The sequence below is a fragment of the Protopterus annectens genome, chromosome 11.part0 (assembly GCF_019279795.1).
Source record: "Protopterus annectens isolate FY-2018-M chromosome 11.part0, PAN1.0, whole genome shotgun sequence".
In the NCBI taxonomy this organism is placed as follows: domain Eukaryota; kingdom Metazoa; phylum Chordata; order Ceratodontiformes; family Protopteridae; genus Protopterus; species Protopterus annectens.
Window position 1 is genome coordinate 504,575,458 of NC_056745.1, and position 18,791 is coordinate 504,594,248.

Below are 18,791 nucleotides of genomic sequence, written 5' to 3' on the forward strand. Positions count from 1 at the left end.
CAGGCCGGAACATCCGACGGCATATTATAATTACACCTCTTGCCAAAGACTAACCTAGCGCAATCTAACCTCCGTTTTATAGTGCGCTTATTAAACCTAGCACAAAACCGACACCCGACTCACGCCGTGTTCCGGTCCCAAACAAGGAATACAAAGCGAGTGGTAATCCCTATGCGGTATCTGTTTCCCACAAGAAATACAATTATTCACTTTTTCTGACATCCGGTAAGTAACTGAGGCAAGAAAAAACAAAATTATTCCCCAACAGGGTACTTAGCCCAACTTGGTATCGGTCTGAAACTCTGAAAACGAAAAATTTCAGAACGCCGAACGGCACTTGCAACGCTGCTTCTGCATCGGACCATGCAGCAAAAAAGACTGAGGATATGACGTCGGTCATGCGCCTTTATACCCTGACGCTCTGATGTCAGATCTAGGCGCCCATGACCGACGTCAGCCTAATACTTTGGTATTCGGGCCGACCGAGGACAGCGGACTACCCATAAGTAAGGACTGCAGCAATGTGAGATGAAGAACATCTTCAGAGTTCAAAATCACAGGAAATATTTAAAACAATATTGCAGGACAGTCTCAAATAAATATAGAAAACATCTAAGTTAATCTTTACTATATTCTTAACTATATCTAAAAGGATTACTACACCCTAGGAACTTACTATTACAGCATGGCAAGTGTTGTGAATGGATCTTCTAGCTTATGTTGTTGTCAGGTCAAAGACAAATACAGAATGCACCTCCTCTCTCAGAGTTCTTAAATTAGTATCTCAAATATTGCTGTTGGGATACTTTGCAACATGACATCACATCTTGTCATCTGACTATCCCAGGTGAAACCCCCCACTGCAGCTGGTAGCATTTAGCATCACTCTGTGAAAATACATAAATAAGAACTTCTCTTAGACCCAAGGCAAATGGTGGAAGTCATAAAATAATTTACATTCCTCCACATTTAAACACAATACAAAAACACTTCTAGTTCTAGACATGTCTTCTGTTGCACTGAAACTGAAAGATGACATCTCTTTTATTACGTGATTATATAATTATTTAATTTCAACTATTTTTTCTGAAGTTTTGCAAGTTAACCTTCTGTGTGCAGGTTTCCACTGTTAAAACATATACATTTACGCATTTACAATAGTTTATATACATTTCTGTTCTTTTCCAGTAGGGTAAAGTGTGAATACATCTTTAAGCAGAGTACTCTGCAACATATCTCTTCAGCACATGTCTGTACAAATCATCTTATATGACAAACACAAGCATATGAATCATGATGATATTCACAAATGATACAACCATTTACAAAATTCCAGACAGCCATGCTGGCAGTATCTCCTTCTGTTACCCCCTCCCCCCCGAAGACTCAAGCTAGTTTTTAAGTGACCCTTGAGAAACACTGCTTGAGAGGGTGAACCTATCTGGGAACACACTACCCCAATACCCTGTCTTAAAAGCCCACCTGCACTGGCATTGCTAAACTCACTGCGGTGCTGCACTGTCATATCATATGCCAACTTGACATTTTGCTGGCTGGCTCAATGTAGCCATGTTAAGGGATTGTGGTCTGTCACTACAGTGAATTTTCTGCGGTGGTGGTGCTGCGGTAGCGTTGTTGCCTCACAGTTAGACGTTGCCCGTTCGATTCTCAGTTAGTAGCGACACGTGTGAATGGGCGTTCCTTCACTAAAGGTTGTGCGTTAGGCCCAGCATGCCAGTACGTACAAATCTACTGCCAATCATTAGCGGACCGAAGTTCCGCTGTGGTGACCCCTAACCGGGAAAAGCCGAAAGACACAAACAAACAGATAAGGCTGAAGATTCAGCAGTGCCCACACTATGGCTAGACACACCTTTTCTACAGGTGCACAGCATTCCTCCCTGCATTGGAGCCTATGCCTGAGATATACCAGTGAGTGCTCTTCTCCCTCTTAGGAAATCTGGATGAGTACAACCCCCACTCCATGGCTTGAAGCATCCAACTGCACAAGAAATTCTTTGCTGTAATCCAGACTGGCTAACACAGGGGGTCCTTCCAAAGCTCCTTTAAAGCTTCTGGAATGCCTTCTCACATGCTGGGGTCCACACTACCTTATCTGGCTTATTTTTCCTTGTCAGGTCTGTGAGGGGAGCAGCTATGGTACTATAACTGGGGACAAACTTTCTGTAGTACTCTGTTGTCCCTAAGAATGCCCTCACCTGCTTTTTGGTAACAGGAGGGCCATGCCTGGATGGTTTCCACTTTGGCAAATTCTGGCCTCATCGTACAACTCCCCACTCTTATGTCACAGGCAGGAGACCTCTGCCATACCCAGCTGACATTTACTGGGCTTAATGATCACCCTGCTCTCTGTAGTCTGTGCACCATCTTCCTGACATGCTGAAGGTGCTCTTGTCAGGAATGGCTGTAGATGACAATATCACCCAGGTAAGCAAGAATGAAATTTCCTGCTCCTGCTAGGATATGATCTACCAGCCTCTGGAAAGTCACTGGGGCATTTTGCATCCTAAAGGGTATGCTCATGAACTCATATAAGCCAAAAGGAGTCACAAAGGCTGACCTCTCTTCTAGCACTGGGAGTCAAGGGCATCTGACAATAAACCTTGGTAAGATCAATAGTGGTAAGATACTTAGCCCCACCCAGATGCTCTAGGGCTTCATCTGTCATAAGCATGGGGTAAGCATATGACTCTGTGTGATTATTTAATTTCCTATAGTCCGCACAGAACCTGCTGCTGCCATCCTTCTTTGGTACCAGCACCACTGGGGAGGCCCAGGGACTGCTGGATTCTTGGATTACCCTAGTTCCAACATTTCCTGTATCTCCTCCCTCATAGTCTGTTTGACCCTCTCAGGCACCCTATAAGTAGCCTGCTTAATAGGCCTTTGGAGTCCTGTATTCACATGGGTGCACCCAGGTTTCCCAGTAAACATGCCCTGAAACTCCTGTAACACTGCTTGGATTTCTCGAACCTGGGTAGGGGATAGCTGCTGGGACATTGCTACCCCTTCCCACTGAGGTGTCAGTCCGAGACTCACTGAGGAGATCAGTCACCAGATCCCCCACAGACTTCTCCTGCCTTCCACTGCAGAAACTCTGCACAAGGGCCTCTCTAGCAGGGTAAGGTTTCATCATGTTAACATGGTACAGTTTGTGCTCCTGCCTAGCAGTTCTACAATATAGTTAACATCACTGACCTTCCTTACCACTGTGCAAGGTCCCTCCCACTCTGTCTGCAGCTTGTTGTGTCTGACAGGAATGAGAACCATTTCCTATGGCCCTACAGCATACTCTTTAGTTTGAGCATTCCTGTCATACCAGACCTTTTTCTGCTGTTGAGCTCCAGCCAGATTCTCCTGTGCCAAGTCCATGAGTTCCTTGAGCCTTATCCTGAGGTTTAGGACATATGCCACAACAGACTCCTTGTGGGATTCACACTCACCCTCCCACTCATCTCGAATCAAATCTAGAGGTACCCTCAATCCTATGACCATACAGCAACTCAAAGGGTGAAAAACCTGTGGATTCCTGGGGCACCTCTCTGTAAGCAAACAACAGATGGAGCAAATATTTGTCCCACTCCCTCCTGAACTGGTCTGCAAATGCCCAGAGCATGGTCTTGAGTGTAGAGTTTAACCTCTCAAGACCATTAGTCTGGAGATGATAGGGGTGGTTTTTAGGTGCTTCACCCTGCAGTACTTTACACAGACAAGCCAGGAGGTCTAACATGAAATTGGCACCCCTTTCAGTCCGTATTTCTTTTGGGAAACCTGCCCTGCTGAAAATCTCTAACAAAGCATTTGCCACCTTTTCTGCCTCAATGGATGACAGGGTCATTGCCTCAGGGTATCTGGTAGCATAATCTACTACCACTAGGATATACTTTTTCCCTGTTGAACTTGGGGTTCTCAGAGGTCCCACAATATCCATAGCTACCCTCTGAAATGGCTCCTCAATCACAGGCAAAGGCATCAAAGGAGCTTTTACCTTGTCTCCTGCCTTGTCTACTTTTTGTCACTGCTTACAAGTCCTGCAGCACCCTGTTACATCTCTGCAAATCCCAGGTCAATTAAAGCTCTGCATAATATGTCTCTTGGTACGCTTTATGCATCTATGACCTGCAAAGGGAATATCATGAGCTATGGCTAGAAGTGCCAGACAGTAGGCTGTGGGCACTACCAACTGCTGTATTCTCTCACCTTCTAGCCCACCCTCAGGGGTCCACTCTCTATACAGTTAATCTCTGTCCAAATATACAGATTCCCCCTTCCCTTGAGAATCAGGTGCCTCACTAGCTACCTCCCTCAGGCCTTGTAATGTAGGGTCTGAGAAATGAGCCTGTCTCAACTCTCTCTCTTTGCAACCCTTCCACAGGAAGTTTGGTATCCTCTGACAGAGGTGCCTCACTTTCAGCTTGGGTACTACTACTCATCTCTGCCGTTGCAGTCGCTCTGTCCAAGGGAACATCAATACCCATAAGCAGCTGCGGCTCACCTTCAAGCTTATTGCTACAGGGTGGCTCCCTCCCTGAATTAACCACCACACCAGTCCTGGCTTCAAGTCTGCGGTTTGTCTGGGTCACCCCAAGGCTACCAGACCCACATGCTCGTCTCCAAGCCTGATTGAGGGTACTGCATTATCACAATCATTTGTTATCAGGACATCGGCAGGGATATCCTCAAACACACATACTTGCTTGCTTCCTTTCCCACCAGTCCAGTCAAGGTGAACCCTAACCAAAAGTATTTATAATGTGGTCCCTCCTAAAGCTCTGACTGGAGCAGACTGCCCAAGCAAGTAGTACTCCTCTTTAACCATTGCAGGCTTCACAATGGTTAGGTCAGAAGCTGTCTCTCTCTTAGCAGTGGCTTGTTTCCCACCTACTAAGATAGGATATAACCTCCTGTGATAATTTGGTACCCTTGTTGTCTCCAGACAGCTTACCGCTGGCATTCTGTTATTCCCACTTGCTGCACCCCTACCTTTTGTTCCCCACCTTGTCTCTGTGGACATTTACATACTACATGGCCCCACTGGTTACATTTAAAACATTTAACCCTTGATCATTGCCATGTACCTCACTAGTGGCTTCCCCTGTTACTGGCGGACTCTGCTGGGGTGGTTTAGGTTGCCCACCATGGGTTCCCTTTATCCCTTTCCTGAGCAGTGATGCCCTGCTTGCTAGGTATAGGTCTCCTTTTTTCCAAACTCATCTGTGGTGTTGCATTCTCTATCTGCCAACCAGATTCTCATTTCCTCAGGCAAAGTGCTAAGGGTTTGTTCCCTCACCAAAAGGTCTGCCAGCTTTTCAAAAGTAGTGGCCTGACAGCCACTCACCCACCTATGAAATAAGTGCTTAGTTCAGCAATAATCATCAGATACACCTTCATCTGCCTTGTGTCTATGCTCATGAGATTTTTTTCTAAAAGCTTCAGGTGTTAACTTAAAGCATTCTAATAAACAATTTTTAACTGTATTATAATTTAGGCAATCAGTATCAGACAATTTAGAAACAGCAGTTACAGCTTTACCATGGAGTATGGGTGTGAGGAACTGTACCCAGAGCCCTCGGTCAACATTATATTGTTTGCATACTCATTCAAACATATGAATAAAGCTATCAAAATTATCACCTTCTTGGTACTGAGGAAAAAGTTTACTGACCTTTACTGCTTCTGAGTTATGGTTACTCCCCTCCCAGTTACCTCCATGACAAAGCATTTCCTTTTCATGTTGCCTTTGCCCTCATTTTCTTTGGCTTCCAGACATCTCAGTCTCTCTGCTGATTCTAATTTCATCTGTTTCTCCTCTTCTTCAGCCACCAAATGCCACAGTCTCTGCTGATTCTAGTTCCAAACATTTGGCCTCCAGTTCAGGTCTCTAATTCCAGACAGATGTTTACGTCCCCTAAGGAAAAGCTGAACTGTCCATTTTCTGAGAGTTGTACATCCCCCCAAGGCCAGTCTGGCTGTCTTCCTGGTTGCTGGTCTGTGATGCAGCTGTGAATAAGGCTGCAATCATTTCCCTTTAATCAGGTTGACATGCACCAGTCCTTTAGCTTGGCACATCTCAGCCAACTGGCTCCTTTTCAGCTTGCCATAATATTCTAACATCCCTTGCCTACTCTCCCGAAGCTAACAAAAAAAAATAAAAATATTGTTATATGAAACAGTGAATGTCTACCGTGTGGCTACTTGAGAGTGCAAACACCTTCTTTAGTGGCCATTGTTTACAGGCTACAGGAGTTCAATATCCACACTACTGAATCCCAATATGTGATGTGGTGATCCCACCACTGCCAACCAATATGGGACGAATCACGACTGGATCAGTAATCAAGGAGCCTCAATCCTCACCACTGACACCTGTGGGGGGATGTTCACTGGGAGGATAACAGGTACACATACTGTATTTTCCGATGCAGCTCTCTGCATCAAGTGCACTTTCCCTCAACCACATAGGGACCACAGTCAGTCCAGGGCTGGGTTCTCCCTCTTTCTCCAGATCCCCAATAAGACTCTCCACTGGTACAACTACAGAGTTGAGATCTCAGCTGAGTGTCCAAACCAAAGCTTCCAGCACCCCCCTCTGTCAAAGCAGTGCTTCGTGTCCCTGCCCACATAGCTGACACACACACACAAACACACACACCCCTGGGAAAGGATTGCACAGGTTTACGAACTATGCCCCCTTCTGCCCAGACTATAACATAGTTATGACTGCAACCAGACACTCCTACCAGCTACCTTACTGCTCTTCCAAGGGTACCCAATATACTGAATGAAATTAATATTAATATAAATGGCAGTTTGATCAAGAGCAAGACTATTAGGGGTGGCCCACACAGTGTCACCAAATAAATATGCAAGTACTCTCAAAATTTAAATATCTCTACAAAGATCAGCCACAATGAAAGGTTTAAATAAATGCAATAATAAATAATAGAAGAACAAGGAAAATACTAAGTATATATTCGCAGTGACAGAGTTCATCACAGGAAATATTTAAAATAACACTGAAGGACAGGCTCAGGCAAATAAAGAGAAACAATATCTAAACTAAGCTTCACTATACTCCTGAGTGTATCTAAGAGGGTTACTATTCCCTACTTACGTAGTAGAGCAAGGCAGATGTTGTAGTGAATGTTTTTTCTTGTTGTAAGGCCTAAGACAAAACACAGATTGCTCTGTCACACTTAAGAGACTTCTCAAAATAATTTCTAAAATATTATTTGAGACAGCTTGCAGAATGACATCACTTCTGGTCATCTGATCTTTAGCTCCAATGCAACCCCCCCCCCCCCATTGCTGGAAGTTGGCAAGACTTAGCACCTACCTGTAAAAATATACACACAAGGGCTCTTGCTCAGAACTTTGGCAGGTGCTGGAAGTCGTACAATAATTACATACGTCCACACTTCCAGAGTAGTAATTAGGTTACCCCAAAGACAATACAGAAAGTCTCCTAGTACAGGCTTTGTTTCTCTGGCTGCATTGAATCTTGTGAAATAGCATCTTTATGACCTGGCCTATAAAGTGATTTAATTTCAGATATTTTTTTAAAGTTTGCTGGACTGAGGGTAACCTCCTGTCTCCCAGTTTCCTCTGTTACACATATACATTTAAACAGTTAAAATAGTGCATGCACATTTCTGTTCTCTCCAGTAGGGCACACTTTGGATACATTTCAAACACAAGCACTTTACAAATACCTTTTCAACACAAACATCTGTACAAATCAGTTTGATATACACATGACATACAGTGCTAATACATTTGTAACACAGGCATCTTGCAAAAATCAGTTTGATATTCACAGATGCCGTATAGTTACTTACAAAATTCCAGCTAGTTGTGCTGGCAGTACCTCTTTTCATCACAGAAGGGATAAAGGGACCTGGCTGAGGTAAGGAGGAAGCTAAATGTCAGGGTGAACCTAGCTTGTCCTAAATGGAAGGTTTTTACGAAGCAGGAGTTTCAGCAGATTTAGCAGAAGGTACACATCTAGCACCCTTTTTACCTTTAGACAGAGGAAAAGACTGCCTGTGATCAAAGGCAGACTTAGAAGGGCAATTCCTTTCCAGCTTAGAAACAGCAGAAACAAAAATGTTTGAACTCCTGTAAGGCCTTGCCCTTATTCTGAAGAGACTTGAAAAGTTCAGCAGCAGTACAACAAAAATACTTTTATTGTCTAGAGGAGCCATCCAACAACTTGGCCTTAATGTCATCAGAGACTGCCAGAAGATAAAGCCAGGAGTAATGTCTCATAACAGCACCAAAAGCAGCAGCTCTGGAAGAAGCATCAACTACATCATAACTACACTTAATAAAATGGCGGGAAACTTGAGAGGTGGAACCTAAAAAGAGAAAGGACAAAGGCCTTCCCCCTCATAGTTTGGAAAATCAGAAATAATGCACAATTGTGTAAAATTTTACCATAAAAGTAGATGTCCTTTCCTTCACTATTGCAGTATTTGTAACCTCTGTGATTCCCTGCCTCTGGTAGCCCAACATCCAGCCAGTATAGAAAAGCCTACTGTTGCTTTAAGGTATGCCATACATCACATGTATGCTTCTCGTGCAGCGTAGTGCATAAAAGTGATGTCTGGACATACGATCCTCAGAACCGATAGCTCCAGTAGGAATGCCAGTCCAAGGAAAACCAAGAGGTAATCAATACATCCAAAAGGGAAATGAACCAGAGGGAGGGAGTGAATACTGCAACAGTGATGGAAAGGAAATCACTATTATGGTAAGATATTAAACAACTGTACTATGTCCTTCCACTCACATGTTACAGTATTCGTAACCTCAGGGAGGCTGCTAAAGCTCAAGAAGAAACTTGGGAGGAGGAAGAACCGGCAGAGCCCGCCAGGAAGCCATGAAAGATGGCCCTAGCAAAACCAGCCCTCGCCCTGGAGATTCGATCCAACTTGTAGTGTTTGGTAAAAGTATGCACAGAAATCCATGTAGCTGCTTCAAGAATAGAGTTAATATCCAACCCCTTGAGCAAAGCACCAGAAGAAGCCACAGCCCTAAGTAGAATGAGCCTTTACAGAAGAAGGAAGGCTCTTACCATGAAAAGTATAGCAAAACGAAATAGCCTTAGAGATCCAAGAAGAAATGGCTTGTTTGGATACAGCTACATCTAGGGACCTAGGCTGAAAAGAAACAAACAACCGATCAGATTTTCTAATAGACATAGTCTTATCTCAATAAAATCCGAGTTGTCTATGCACATCCAAAGTATGCAGCACTCTCTCACTGACAGACTGCAAAGAGGGGGAAAAAAGTAAGCAAATGAATAGATTAAGTGACAACTCATTAACCTCCCTAGGCATAAAAGGAGTAGTAGAACAGAACACCATCCTGTCCTTAAACACCAAAAAAAGAAGGATAAGCCATAAGGGGTATAAGTTCAGACACTCGTCTGGCAGAAGTATGGGCCAACAAAAAAAAAGTCTTCCAAGAACAATATTGCAAGGAAGCTGAAGAAGCAGGCTCAAAATGAGCCTGAGTCAACTTATCCAAAACAAAATTAAGATCCTAGGGAGGAGGAATAGGCTTCCTGGGAGGCATAATATGAAGGATGCCTTTAAGGCATTGTTTAACTACAAATCTAGAAGTTAAATGAGGAGAGAAAGGCAGACAAGCAGAAATAGCAGACAAATGGGCCTTAACAGAAGAATAGGTCAAATCAGCACTGAGCAATATATACAAATAAGAAAAAAACAAAGGAACATCCACAGTAAATGGATCCAGGTTACGAGAGAGACACCAAACAGTAAACTTCTTCCATTTGGATAAGTAGGATTTCCTATTATTGGGTTTCCTGGCCTTTTGTAGGACCCCAAGCATATCCTCAAAAAAGGCATCTGTATGGAATCAAAATCCTATCACCCACAGCGTCAGCTGAAGAGTGGACAGGTGGGGATGGATGACAGATCTCTTGTCTTGTGTGAGCAGGTCCACCACGTGAGGTACCTTGTGATGACTGCCCTTGATTGCCCTTGGCTAAATGCAGAAGAGGGAACCAATGCTCTCTCAGCCAAATGGGAGTCACCAACAAGATTCTGGGAGCATCCTGCTGAATTCTGAACAGGACTTTTGGAATGAGAGGAAGGAGAGGGAAAGCATAAAGAAACATCCCCTTCCAAGAAAAAGAGAGGGTGTCCACCGTCCACACCAGAGGATCTGGGACTCTGGAATAAAACTGAGGAAGTTGTCTGTTCAGAGGTGAGACAAACAGATCTACTTGAGGAGTACCACACCAGTGGACAATTTCTAGAAACACATCCCTGTGAAACATCCATTCATGGGACTGAGTTAAGGACCTGCTCAGAGTGTCTGCCACAATGTTTTGACCTGAGGGAATGCAAACTCCTTGAGGAGTCGCTTGATACTGGACAGCAAGATCCCATACCAAAAATGTCAACTGGCAAAGAAAGCAAGATCTTTTTTCCCCTGTTTGTTTATAGGGTCTATATTAGATCACCGAACGCTTAAAAAAGTGAACGGTGATTAATCGACCCAATGTAAGTAAAAGCTTACAATACTGAAATGTCAGAACAGCAATTTTTTTTCCAAGGGCTTCTATATTTTGCATTTTCAGCCTTTTATGTTCAACCAAGATGCAATCGAAAGAATGCGTCTTCGGTCTTGTAATATAGACCCTGTTTATATATACATCACTGTGGTACTGTCTGTAAATACCTTGAGAAGTCCTGGGGAGAAAGGAGGATGAAAAGCCTGAAGAGTCAGCAGAAGAACTCTTCACTATTTGATAATGATGTGCTCCTTCTGCTGAAGAGGTGATTACACCCCCTGTAACATTAGGGAGCCAATAACTGCTCATCATCCCATGTCTTAAGCGTCTGTGAACAGTTCCTGAGAAGGAAGAGGGGGTGAAAAGGAAACCCTCCATTTACAGACAACTGTTGGATCCATCAGTGAAGGTCCTTTGTGAAACAAACAAGGAGAGGAACTACAAAGTCTAGAAGATGTGCATGTTGAAGCCAAACTGACTTAAGGAACCAGTGAAACTTTCTCATGTGGAGTTTGGCTAGAGGAAGCAAAGGAATAGTGGATGTCATGAAATCCAAAGCTCTCAAAAACTCCCTGGTTGTAACACAGGCCAGGGATGCCAGCATAGATACAGTCTGAATCCTATAACCTATAAAAACCTTATCCTGAGAAGGAATCAGAAAACACTTTTTGAAGTTTGTTCTGAACCCCAGGCTCTGAAGAAAGGGAAATGGCAAAATGTAGATTTTGCAACAGGATCTCTGGAGAGGAAGCCTAAATCAGCAGGTTGTCCAAGTAAGGAAATACCTGGATCCCTTGAAGCCTGCAAAAAACAGCAGCGAAGCAATTAGTGAATACCCTAGGGGCAGTAAAAAGGCCAAAGGGCAAATAAGAAAACTGAAAATGCCAGGAAGCAACACAGAAATGCAAAAACTTCCTGAAAAGGGGATGGATCGGAATATGGAGATAAGCATCCTTGAGATCCAGAGACACCATATGAGCCAGAGGAAGCAAAAGAGGAAACAGAGTCTGAAGGGACAATATTTGAAAAGTGGGCACATGCAGAAAAGTTTTAGATGAGAGCGGTCTAGAATTGGTCTCCAAGTATCCTCTTTTCTGGGAACAAAAAACATTCTGAAGTAAAATCCTCTCCCCGTTTGGGACACAGGTACTTCTTGAACAGTACCCAGAGTCAAAAGATCTCAAAGTAGCTCTGGGAATTGTGGCGGTCTTTATGGGGAATCTGTCTCCTGCACTGGCATTTACCCTTCCCGGATAACATTAACCCCCCAGAAGCAACAAAAAAAGCCAAGAAAAAACAAAAGTCCAATGGGGGTACTTATCTGCAACGGCTTGGTACCAGCAAACAAGGCATAGCCTTTCAAACTGGCAAAATAAAGACGCGTTCAAACTGGCAGTTTGGTGTACCTTAAAGCAACAGTACGCTTTGGTATACTGGTGTGATACCAGGATACCCATGGCAGGGAATCCCATAGGTAAAGAATACTGCAACCAGTGAATGGAAGGACATGAGGACATAAAAGGGAGCTGTTCCTGAGGAAGCTGAGAAATGCCCATAAAAAGGGGGATGGGATTTCCACACCATGAAATACCCCTGGCGAATAATGGACAGAACCCAAGAATCTGGAGTAATTTGAAGCCAAACAGGAAGAGAGAGTGAGAGAAAGGTGAAAATAAAGAGGAACGTGGCTGGGGAGAAATGGATAGTCAGACAGCACCTGGTTTATCTGGAAAGGAAGACTTCTGAGTCCATGAAGTCCGAGTAGCCTTAGTAGGAGGATCCCATTTGCCACTCGTTTGCCCTTAGTAGGAGGGCAAGACTGCCTGCGAACAAAGGCAGGCTTATTGGGATAGTTTCTTTGAAATTTAGGAAAGAGAGAGACAAACACGTTTGATTTTCTGAACAATCTTTCCCTTATCCTGAAGGGACTTAACAAGAAGCAACTTCCCCAAACAAGTGTTTATTATCAACAGGGTAATCCATCAACTTAGACTTGATATCATCAGGCAATGGTTACAGTTGAAGCCAAGAATACTGCCTCATCACTGAACCAAAAGCAGCAGCCTAGAAGCAACATCTGCTGCATCACAACTACACTTGATGGAATGAGAGGAAGTCCCTAACAGGGAAAGAGTAGAAGTTTTACCCTCAGAATCTGAAGATCAGAAATAACCTGAAAAGCCTGAGACAGAAGAGCAAACACATACCTGGACATATGGGTCTGACAATTCATAGCCCTAAACGTCAAGGTAGTCTAGGTGTAAACCTTCTTACTTAGCCTTTCCATGGTTCTGCTGTCTATCAGAAGGCAGTAAACTTGGGAAAAGGAAGCAAATGAGAGGGCTTATCAGAGCCTACAGACACCACCGAGGGGGTCAGCAGCAAGATATTTATATAAAAAGTTACAGTCCTCAGGCACCCTATGAAACCTATCAGGTTGCTTGGGAGCAGGAGGCAGAGAATCAGGATCTTTAGAGGTGATGGAAAACACATCCAACAAAGCAGCCTAAAAAGGAGGAATAACAGAAGGTTTTGGAGACTCCATCTGCAGCAACTCATAATACCTTTTATGGATTTCAGAGACCTGAGCACAATACATTTTAAAAAATCCATCATCCTAGAGATGGTCTCCCCAAAAGAAAAGTCTTCAAATGGTGTATCAGGACTGTTAGATTCCTCTGCCTCTGACCCACAGTCCAAAGGAGAAGGAACATGGCAAGAGTAAGCAAAGGATTCCTCATCAGAATCAAACTCCTCCTCAGAGGAATCCTGTTCCCTGGGCCTTTTAAGGGAAGTACAGGACCAAAGGGGAGCTGGAACAGAAACCCCCCTCAGGAAATTTCAATGCCATCAAAGCATTAAACAAACTCTGAGTGAAAGCCTGCCACTCTTTCTGTGGATCCCTAGGAGCAGGAGAGATGTATTTAGTTTTTTGTTTCTTCTTTAATGGGACATCTGCCCTGTAAAACTTAGAAGGCTCTGACCCAGGACGGCATTCAATAACTGTAGTTGGGAATTCTTCCCTAACTAAAATCTGAGGAACACCCTTCCTAGGTCCCTCGGAAATAATCAAAAGTGGTTCCCACTGACTGCCCAAAATGGATGTCTGTAAAGTCTCATTGAATGTACTGAAAGCCAGATTCCTGCCGGCCTCTAACCCAGTTGTGGCAGAGGAATACCACAACAAAGCCGGCGAACCTCCAGGTTCTCACTCACCTTGGCAGAAACGTCTGGCAGAGGCTGGATGGCAGAAGATTCCTATCTTGGTTTCTTAACCTTCTTCTTCCCTAAGGGCTGACCCTCAGGGTGGGAAGTTCCATCCATGGTATTCTTAGCGAGAAGCTTAAGTTGTTGATTCTCCAGATACAAAGCAAGGGAAGACAGCCTAATATGCAGGGTCTCTGGAATGAAAGCCTGACAGATAGAACAGGTTGTATGGTCATGAGAGGTGGCTAGGCAAAATAAACACTGTTTGTGGAAGTCTTTATGGGGAATCTGTCTCTCGCAATGGCATTTACCCTTCCTGGATGACATGAACCCCCAAGAAGCAACAAAAAAAAACCCCAGTGCGGTACTTATCTGCAACAGTTTGCAACCAGCAAATAGGACATAGGCGTTTGGACTGGTGGCAAAGTTGTTCTAAGGATGGCACGTCCAGATGTCACCTTTATGGCCTATGCTAGGCAAGAAGTATACAAGTGACTTCCAGCATACCTTAAAGCAACAGTAGGCTTTTGTATACTGGCCGGATGTCGGGTTGCCCAAGGCAGGGAATCACATTAGTTACAAATACTGCAACACATGAATGGAAGGACATCCTTAGAGACCTGAGAAAAACATACCTACTCATATGAGTCTGGTAGCTAATAGCACAAAAAGATTAGCTGGCAACAATATAAACCTTTGAGCCCAAATTCTTCATGGCCCTACCACCCTTAACAGAAGGAAGTAACTTGGTAAATGGCAAGAATTTAGTGGGCTTGTCTGAAGAGAGAGACATACTACAAAAGGATTAGCAGAGGGACGTTTATACAAAAATTTACATCAATCAGGCACCTTATGAAATCTATCATGATTCTTAGGAGCAAACAGCTGAGAATCAGAAGCCATAGAAGCTGCAGAAAAGGTATCCGGAAGGGCAGCCAAAACAGAAGGAACAGAAGAGATTTAGAAGACTCCATCTGAAGGAACTTATAACACCTTTATTGGATATCAGAAACCTGAGAACAGTCATATTAAAAAAATTCCATCATACAGATAACAGTGTCCCCAAAAAGACAGTTCCTCCAAAGGACATTCTGGACTAATATCATCCTCCTCCTCTGAACAATAATCCAAGGATGAAGGGATTTGGGAAGAGAAGGCTAAGGACTCTTCTCCAAAATCCTGATCCTCATCAGAGGACTCCAGCTCCATCTTAAGAGAGGTGAAAGACCAAGGAGGAGTAGGGACAGACACCCCTTGGGTAGGCTTCAAAGCCAATAAAGCATTAAACAACCCCTGAATAAAGTTCTGCCACTCACGCTGGGGATCTTTAGAGATAGAAAAAATATGCTTGGCTTTCTGTTTCTTTTTCTGCATGATGTCTGTTCAAAACATCTTAGGAGGGTCTGACCCTTGGTGATACTCAATAAGTATAACAGTGATCTCATACAAAAATCTGTGGAATCCCCCTTGGTCCCTCAAATATAATCAGCTGAGGTTCCCCCTCAATGTCTGGAGCAGATGTTTGTAAAGCCTCTAAGGACATGTGAGAAGATGGATCCATACTAGCCTCCAACGAGGTTGTGGTACAAGAATCTAAAACAATTACCAGAAGATCCTCCAGGCTTTCACCAGCTTCGAGAGAGACATCTGGGGGACCAGTAGCCGTATTAGACCTAAGCTTGTTGGCCTTTCTCATAACAAACGGCTGACCCTCAGGATGGGAAGACTCCATTATAGCACCTTGAGCCAACAACTTACAGCTTAAGGCAACGGTTTTCAAGGTAAACTGATAATGAGGAAAGACGGCTATGTAGGGTCTTAGGAACAAAAGCTTGGCAGACAGAACATTGCATATAGTCGCGGGAAGCACCCAAACAAAAGTGGCACTGGTCATGACAATCTTTATGAGGAATCTGTCTCCCGCACTGACATTCACAGAAGAAAGGTGTTCAGACTAATGTTCAGTGATGGTGATCCCCTGACTGGCAGCAAAGAAGTTTGAGTGTGTGCATCCATACATCATCTTTATGCCCTACACCTTGCATGGGGAGTGTACGTGTCATGTATTGCATCTGCAAATAAAAAGGCTTTGGTCTACTGGGTGGACGTTAGGCTATCCTTGGCAGGAGATCTCCAAAATTAGACTTACTGCAGCCAACTGCTTTATTGTGTCAGGGGTGGTTATCATAAGAGTTGACAACTGATATGCCACCAAGGAGTTTTACTCTTGAAATTAAATGTTACTGTTTTATATCAATATGCCAGATTGTGAGAGCCAGTGGAGTGCTTTTTGTTTTTTTATCCCCCCCTTTCTCTACTATGGTGTGACTGAGGAGTTTGCATATATAATTTAGGAAAGTGTATATGGGAGGTGTTCAGAGGGGCTCCCCTACAAAAAAATATGTGGTTTTCAGCTCATCGTTTTCAACATTTATCTTTCAGAAAAGGGTGAGATGAAACACTATGCTGTGAAGACTCGTAGCTAAATTGCACCAATTTGCACCAATACCATGTTCAAGGATTCTACTAAAGGTCCCTTAATTGCTTTCACTGTAAAGCTTAATAATCACTGGTTATTTCTGTAACAAAATATTGAGAGTACTCGTAATTTAGAAAGATAAAAAAAAGTTTTTTCTTGTGCTTATATTTTATATTCTATATAAACCCTACTACTAGAATGCTGTATGCTGACTTTACTAAAGGAATTGTTAATCTATACATAACTTATGTTTCTATGGAATCTATATCTCTGTATGATACTCTTGTGTAATTTCTTTATGACATGCTATTGGAGCTTTGCTCCCCGGGCCTCCGCTGAAAATGGATATGTGTCCAGTCAGACTTTCCTGGTTAACAAATGTAAAATAAAATAAAAATAAACTATCAGGGGTAGTGTGTGACGGAAGAATCTCAAAGAAGCTGAAAAGGTGTACACAAACAGTCATGCAACCTGTGCATCTGTATGGTAGAGAAACCTACGTCTTGGACTCTGAATTGCACAAGATGGGCCCCCCAGCCAAGTAAGAGATGTCTGCTGTTAAGCCCTGTGTTGTTTCTGGCATGTGGAAGTGTGCCCCGGGATTGTTACAAGTACTCTCCCACCACAGAATATTCTTTTTAACACACAGAAGTAGTGGAAAGTACAGCTGTATTATACTTACATTAACTGTAGATGTTCGAGTGGATCAATGTTGCAGTACTGATTCTTGGGTCTTCGTGCCATGTAAAAGCCTGTGACTGGCCCTATTCCCAAAATCTTTACATCATTCATAGCTGACAGACATCCAAGGACCAATATCTGGATGTCAGGTTATAAGAGGGGCATCTGTTGACACCAGCTTCAGTTCTGTCTAGCCATACAGTCCAATGCACTACTGTTTGGCATGTTTGACACTTTGCATTCTGTTAGTCTGCTTGTTTTCACTACAGTTTTCTAGAACCTGCTTTCAAGGCAAGTGCTCCTTTGGGGAAACGTCTTTTATTTACTGCATAAAATGGTCAATAACTGCATGAAGTGTGAGAAGCAAATCCCACATAAAATATTTCCATTCCTTCTGTCTGTTCTGCTTGGGGCCTCAGCACAGCATTTCTAGTGGTCAAGACTGTCCATGGTTTCACTCTAAAACCTTTAAGCATAGGGTCGAAGTCTTCATAGCTCACATGGAGTCCTTGAACCAGCTCCTTTTACTACTCTCACCTTGGCTTCTTGTGGTTCCTCCCTAAATACAAGCATAACAAAGTGAAGGAAAAGGATTCTATGGGCGATGGGGAACCTCCTGCATTTACAATCAATTTGGCTGAAGACTCAGGGGAGGTGCCTTTGCAACCTCCTAGTGCAATGACAACTAGGTCAGAGCTTTCTGGTAAGGCCACTATGGCAGCAGGCCAGTCAGTTATGACTGCCTCAACACAAATGTTGGTTGGGTCTGTAGCTGCTCAGCAGGCTTCAGCTTCTAATGTTCCAGTGTTGGTTACTGAGGGAGATATTTTACTTCTTTGGCAGTTGTGCGTGAACAGACTTCAGAGAACCAGACAGAGGTCATGTAAAGTAAAATGTTGCACTTTCTTCTTCTTCTAGGGGCACTATCTGAGTGGATCCTTGTAGAAAGAGATCCTGTAAAATGGGTGGAATAAATTTTCTAGTGGTTTTCGTAGTAGGGAGATTCCTAAAATGGTGACTTTTTCCAGAATTGGATGGCATATCCATTCCTTAAAACCTGTAAAACCCATTTGCCTTGTATTATCTATTCCCAGTGGTGGCAGAAGGAATAACATTTTTCCTGCAAAGTAGTGGGGGTTGGGGTGGGATATGGGGAGGGAGGTGGTGGTTGCAGTCACAGCTTCTGAGAGGGGGATACTTGAATCACCACAGATCTGGAAAATTTTGCCATTTTCTTCATTGCTGGCCCCCCCAGGCTGCTTTGCTTCTTCATGTTTAGGTGGAAAGGGCTAAGACTTGGTAAGACGGTCTCCATTTTATCTGAGAGTGGGAAACAGGTAAAATTATTTTACAGTTTTCATCTGTTTCCCTTTTTTTTTCAAACACTTTTTCGGCTTGGGGGGGGGGTCCAAAAGGAAACTCCTTGCCTAAAGGTGCATCTAGGAGCTCAGCTATGACATGGTCTTACAGGGTTTATGTACTCAGCCAGGCATGTCTCTGAGTGACTACCCTTGTGGCCGCTGCCCTGCATGATCCATCTAAAGCATTTGAGAGAGTGTCTGTAAACCTGGAGGCTGGTATTATAGAGGTCCTGAATACAAAAACATTGGCAACCTTCAAACACTGGACCCCACCCAGTTTGGGTTCGTGAAGGGCCGATCTTGTCTCCTGAACCTGACTGACTTCTTCAAATCAGTCTCCAGAGCTGTGGATGAGGGTAAGGCAGTCCACACAGCCAATCTGGACCTCGCCAAGGCCTTCGACACCATCCCCCACTCTGGAATCATAGACAAACTTACTAAGCTGGACATTAATCCCCAAGTCACTCGATGGGTTGCCAACTGGCTTACTGACAGA

At 43.6% G+C, this 18,791-nt stretch overlaps 1 protein-coding gene across 3 annotated transcripts in view; it reads right to left on the reverse strand.

The window, feature by feature from the left end:
- Positions 1 to 18,791, reverse strand: part of LOC122815473 (RAB3A interacting protein) — a 1,760,500-nt gene that overhangs the window by 665,650 nt on the left and 1,076,059 nt on the right. The window lies entirely within an intron of this gene.